The 6,387-nt window shown below is 33.1% G+C and overlaps 1 long non-coding RNA gene and 2 other non-coding genes across 3 annotated transcripts; 2 read left to right on the forward strand and 1 right to left on the reverse strand.

Annotated features, from left to right (window-relative positions):
- The first annotated feature begins 1,573 nt into the window (after window positions 1-1,573).
- LOC108331270 (uncharacterized) lies at window positions 1,574-2,436 on the forward strand. The gene is made up of 2 exons (XR_008248446.1): window positions 1,574-1,651; window positions 2,101-2,436. It is a non-coding gene; the product is annotated as an uncharacterized LOC108331270 (long non-coding RNA).
- A 3,329-nt stretch (window positions 2,437-5,765) lies between these two features.
- On the forward strand, window positions 5,766-5,847 carry TRNAS-GCU (transfer RNA serine (anticodon GCU)). The gene has a single exon. It is a non-coding gene; the product is annotated as a tRNA-Ser (tRNA).
- Window positions 5,848-5,895: 48 nt separating this feature from the next.
- Window positions 5,896-5,967, reverse strand: TRNAD-GUC (transfer RNA aspartic acid (anticodon GUC)). Its single transcript has one exon. It is a non-coding gene; the product is annotated as a tRNA-Asp (tRNA).
- Between the last annotated feature and the right edge of the window lie 420 nt (window positions 5,968-6,387).

Below are 6,387 nucleotides of genomic sequence, written 5' to 3' on the forward strand. Positions count from 1 at the left end.
CTTTCCCGCTTCCACCGTCGTCATCGAAGGATAGCGTGCCTTAGGCCACAAATTTCCACAGCACTGCAAACTGCTCCTGCACCCCCAACATTCTAAGCCGGTGAAGTCGTTGAAGAAATTGACGGCGAAGACAGAGAAGAAGTCGGTGGTGCTTTCAAACGCACCACCGCAATGCATCTTCTTCGGATTCGTTTATTATAGTAGAATCTGAAAACACTATTGTGCAGAAAAAATAGAAAAATATATATTGTTTATGATTAATTAATATATTTATTTTAACGTTTACGTGGAATGAAAATTAAACTGAAAAAACTGTTATATATGCTAAAGAGAAGGACATGAAAATAGATTGATTAGTACACATGGACAGTGTCTAATTGAATCTTTTGACGAAAGACGCAATTTCTGGATTTCAAGTTTCACATTCTTTTCCTCTATTTTTCGTGTCAATAAAAGCTTGGTCTCACTGCAAAAGGGAAAAAAAGAGAGATACAGACACAATATAAAATCTGAAAAACTTGTCTTGGATGAACGCTTTGTACTCCTCCAATGAGTCAGATTCCTCCACTCACAGTAGCAGTAGGGAAGGTGGCTCGTCGGGATAGTGTGCAGTTGAGGAAGAAGCACTGTGGTCTTAATTTACTTTTCCATGTGGAATAACACATGACCCATTCAATTTAAATTACAATACCACATCATTTAAAAAAATACAACTAAGCATCTCTTAACGTCGTCTATCAAAATTTAACGCAGAGGGCAAAATTGACTCAATTTTACAAGTATATGGATCCAATTTTGACAGTTTAAAAAACAATAACCCACTTGAGATTCATCAACAAATATATGGACTAACCAAGGGTTTAAACCTTTCTCAAGAAAATCCAAATAGAGATCAATGATTCGTTAAGAATCAATAACCGCACCATTAACTTTCTCTCTTGTTCTCTTTCTCTAGTGACCTCTTCTCCATTCTCTCCTTGCGGAGGGTTCTTCGTGATGGCGTGGAGGAAGGCGGTGCTTGAGGCAGGGCCGGTGATGACGATGAAAAGGTTGAAGGATGTGACGATTTCTGAGAAGGAGTTTAAGGAGAAGATTGAGGAAGAGGAAGGGAGAGGAATGGAAAAAACTGGGAAAAGTTGATTCGTGTCAGAAGAAAAAAAATGACTTGGTATTATTGTTAGTCACCTCAGCAGATTTTTAACGTCGTTAGTTTTGGAAGACCAAAAATTATAGTTTCTCTAAATATAAGGATCAAAGTGTACCTTAATTTAAAAGAGAGACTAAAAACAAATTTGCTTAATAGTTTAAGAACTAAAAACATATTTAACTTTTAAAAATATTATATCGATATCACAACATAAGACAGTCAAATTGATAGACACTGTATTATTAGCACCAACTAATTCTCTTACAATATAGTTGATCTGTGTAAGGTATGTAAATTATATTTGTAAAAGAATGATAAATATTTTAAGATAAGGTAGGGAAGAAAGTCAAAAGTTGGGAACTTTTAAAGAAGGGCAGGGAAGGGGAACAAGAGGGACAGAGGTTGCTTGCGCAAATGTAGGTAATTTGGTCTTGGGTGTCGAGCATCATCTGAAAAGAAAAGAAACGAAAAAAGAAAGAAAAGAAATGAAAAGAAAAAGGAATGGTAAAGTGAAGAAGAAGTGATTCGGGATGAGAGAATGTGGTTGTTAAGCCGAACCAAGCAGATTTATCTCATGTCTAAAACTCTGCGCGCCCACACACGCACCCACCATTCATTTTTCCCTTGTTTTCTTCTATACTTTCTTCATTTTCATGGGGTCCTGTAATTTTTTATGGACAAAATTGCACTCGCTGCTAACAGCTACACATTGAATTCTCAACACTACTTTCATTTTCAAACATACACATTTCTTGCCTTCATGCAACCTTTTCTCTTTGTTCTCTTTTTCTTTTTATTTCTTCCCAAAATATTCATCCCCACCCACTATTTGGTCCCTTCACACTTCTGTCTTCAAACACTGCTATAAAGTTTTAGTTTTTTTTTTCTTTACCTGCCCCATATATATATATATATTTATTGATCTGATGATTCCATTATGATTGTGGTGGCAGCTGCTGAAGCTGAGAGAGGTGAATATGGTGAGGATTGTAGCTGTCAGAGCCTACTGGATCGAAGAATACAGTCTTTTTCTGCAGAATCTTCCTCAGGCAAATGTGCATTCTTAGCTGATGTGGATGTGAAGTTTTGTTCTTTTCATCTTCTGCTTTGAGTTTTGATTTCTGATGCTGCCGATCGTGATATTGGCAAGACGGCTCAATCTGTTAGCTTACTCTCTTGTTTCCTTTTTCTCTTTGTTCTTGGACCAATGTTAATATGAAAGAAGAACTGGAGATTAACTTATGCAAAACAAAATAGTATTTCTATTGATTTCCCACACTTTTCATTTATTGTTATGATCTCAGGTTTTTGGTAATTTTCAGCATTGATTTCTGCATCTTCAATTGGGTTTCTGGTATAATTCTAATGTTTTATATTTGTAAAATGCTAATAGTAGAGTGTATACTTCTGAAATCACTGCATATGAATTTTTTGAGCTTAAAAAATAAATATATGATGTTTATTTTATAAGTTATTCAACTTTTTTATTTTATTTTTATTCTATATAAAATTCAGAAAAAGTATATATTTGATGACACTGTTGAGAGAAATTTTACCATGTAAACTCTGCGATGGAAAGGAAAAAATTGGGAAGAAGACGTTTTTTTATTTCAACGTTGGGTTTCTACATTGTAACAGCCAATCCTGTAGCTTTTGGGTAAGTGATCTTTGAATTTTGGGGGACAATAAATGCAGACACTGTTTTGTTTTATTACCGTTTCAAAATTATGTCAGTCTTTTGTTTCTGTCTCTTTTACACTATTTTGTCATTTCTCTTGGGAAATGAGCTTGTCAAAAACGGTGACTCGTGTCACGTTTGTCTCAAATTACTGACAAGTTTTACCACTAAAATAATTTGTTTTGTCATTAATGTACAATTTATTGTTACTTAATCTGTTTTTACATTACATTTACCTTAGTATTTAGTGAATGAGTTAATTATATAACTATAATTAATATATATATATATATATATATATATATAAATATCCAAAGAGTATAATGAACTAGTTAAAGATTACTTATACTAGTTAACACTAGTTCTTGGTTACAAGTTTAATTATTGGTAATAGTTAAAAAGCCTAAATTTGATTTGTTTATTTTTTTTATTTTAGTAGAGATGTAAATTTGGTATATTACATATTGTTATCTACTTACATGAGACCCACATAACTAAAAGACCTCTATTAAAAAAAGTTTACATAATTAAAATCTAAAAAAATCTTATATGAATTAGAGTTGATTAATATAGATTTTTCTTGCACATAAAAAATATTAATATTTTTAAATATCTTCGACTTGAAACAATCAGTTTCAAACTTTGATATGAGAGACTAGTTTCGACCTTTGGTCAAGGCTATTCCATCTCAAACTTTGGTTAGGGATAACTCTTCTTAACCTTTGGTCCAAAAGACTCATCTTGACCTATAATCTAACACATTTGAACTTGAACTTTGACTCAGGACAACCAGTCTCAACTTTCAGCATAAGTTAGTCAGTATTGACCTTTTGGTTCGGCCATACCCACCTCTACCTTCAACCTATAATAGCTCGTCTCGACCTTCAATTCAACCAACTCGTCTTAGTTTTCATCCTTGACCTACACGTCACGACCTTTAGCATGGGACAACTCATTTCAACCTTAAGTATGAGTTATCTGTCACAGATTTTATCTGAAGATATCTGCGGCGCGCAAATTTTTTTGACATCCCTAATCTTAACCTTCAACCCGAGTTGGTCCATCTCAACTTTTGGTTTGGAAAGACCTGTCTCAACCTTGGACATGATGCGACTTATCTCTACCTTTGGTTTTAAATGACCTATATTTAATTTCAGCCTAAAATAATGGTTTAAACCCTTTAGTTGTCCCTATTTATGTGGGTTTTTCCCATTTTGATCCCTTTCTTATTAGAATCTCCAATTGAGTCCTTAAAAGTGCTAATTTGAATCAATGGAGCCTCTACCATTAAATTTATATAACGGGGTTAAGTTTGTGCACAGGTTAGAACGTTGACGTGGCCAGTTTTTGCCACATCACTCATACTACGTCAGAGTCATCTTTTCCAACAGCACAAACCTAATTTCCCTAGTGTTGCCGCCGTAAAGCTGCTGCGAAGCCTTCAGTCTCGCCGTCACCACCTTGCTACACCGCAACCGTGAAGCCATCGTGAGAACGCCAGTAGCGCCTTCGCTGCACCGCCACCTTCTTCACGCATCCACCATCTTGTCGCGCCTCAATGTTGAAGGAGTTTAGTGGTCAACGGCAAGAGTTAGATCCAAAGACAAAGACAAAGTTAGATCCAAAGACAAAATAATAATCTTCGTTTTCTACCCTCACACCTCTTTACTTTCTTCCTCTTCTTATCTCTATTCGTGTCTGTACTTTTCAGTTCAGAATCAGACTCAAGGAGTTCAAAGACCTCAACTTTGGATTTGATCTGCAAAATCTGATGTATGCCCTTTATTTCTTTTCAAGATTTTCTGGTCTTTCTAGTCCCAGAAACTACCACAAGGACCACCACCACAACAACAAAATGAATATTCTTATGGTGGTTCTCATCATCAACAATCCAACAACAAAATCGATATCCATTTTTATCATTTATTAGTCACTGCAACACTAAAATTGACATCTTTATCTTCTACCTTAATGCCCTTCAACTCCAAGGTATCTTGACTTTCAATTGGACTCATCTTAAGCTTTAGTTCCAAACCTCTCATCTCAACCTTCTCTTACTAGTCAATCTCAACTTTTAGAAATTGATTTTGAAAAAAAAAAATATATATATATATAAAAATGATATTTAAATAATATTATGCTAGCGTGAAAAAATATACTTAAATTTAGTGCATCAATAATTTAACGTGTAAATGTAGTTCTCGTTTTTTATATCTACAATTATATTATTTTCTCATAATATTCAACATGTATTTTGAATGGACACTTAAGATTAATAATAAATAATAATCCACATCTTAAGATATTTGTTAACTTGAGAGCTGTGTAAATTACTCATAATTCCAATATCAAAACTTTAGGAGACAAAAAGGAGAATATTGTTTCACGACTATTGTTTCATTTGTCATTTAGTTTTCAACCACAACCACATATATCATTTTGTTCTCTTTTTTCTTTTCTTTTGAGATCAGGGGATAAAGAATCATGCTCGAATGATATTGTGTTAAAAAAAATTGCAATGCAAAGTATTTTAGGATCATATAAGTCTTCTTCTCTAAAGTGAATTTGTCTTTAATTGAGTTATGATTTAATATATATGAAATGGATGTTTATGTTAACATAATTTGTGATGTAATATTTAAAGTCTTTTTTTAATACAAGTTCATTTTCATTATGGTTTTAATAATTTAACCCATAAAATTAATGTTTGATTTATCATGATTAATCGTGTGTAATTACGTTTTTTTTTTCACCGGGTTGTACAATGAGGACAATCTCCTTTTCTGTCCTGTTTGATGATTAGATCACAATGTATTGAAATATAAATAATAATCAGGCAAGATTATAAGTAAAGAGGATGAATTATAATCCTAACCTGCAACCAAACTATAAACAACCTTCTTTCAAAAACTAAGGTAAAAATAAAGTATGAATTGTAAAGTCGCTTTGGCCGAGTGGTTAAGGCGTGTGCCTGCTAAGTACATGGGATTTTCCCGCGAGAGTTCGAATCTCTCAGGCGACGTCGTTTTTATAATATTATTCTAATTTTTTGGCTGTAAAAAAAATAAAACGCCGCTGCCGGGGATCGAACCCGGGTCACCCGCGTGACAGGCGGGAATACTCACCACTATACTACAACGACCATGTTATTGTTACTAACTAATTATTTTCTTTTTTCTAATGGAATTTCACCGTGAAAATCTTCCTTATCCGGTACAAATCAATACAAATTAAATTAAAGTTTGAATTAGTAAATATAAATTCGGATGAATTTCTATTTAAACTGTTAGTTAAATCTCTTACATTCAATAATCATATTAAACTCAATTATTCATCAAAATATACCATCAATAAATTGAATTCCCAAATGATATCAACTGTTGTAATTTTTCCCAAATCAAATTTTTCTTGTCAATATTTTAATCATTAAGTGGAACCCAAATTCAATTTAATAAAAACAAAAAGCTAAATATACATGAAATCAACTTGATAAAACTTAAACATAAAAAAACTAATTCCAAAAAATTTAAAGCCATCTTAGAAAAAAAAAACCTTGAAAAGA

Source organism: Vigna angularis, chromosome 4 (assembly GCF_016808095.1).
Source record: "Vigna angularis cultivar LongXiaoDou No.4 chromosome 4, ASM1680809v1, whole genome shotgun sequence".
NCBI classification, from domain to species: Eukaryota; Viridiplantae; Streptophyta; class Magnoliopsida; order Fabales; family Fabaceae; genus Vigna; species Vigna angularis.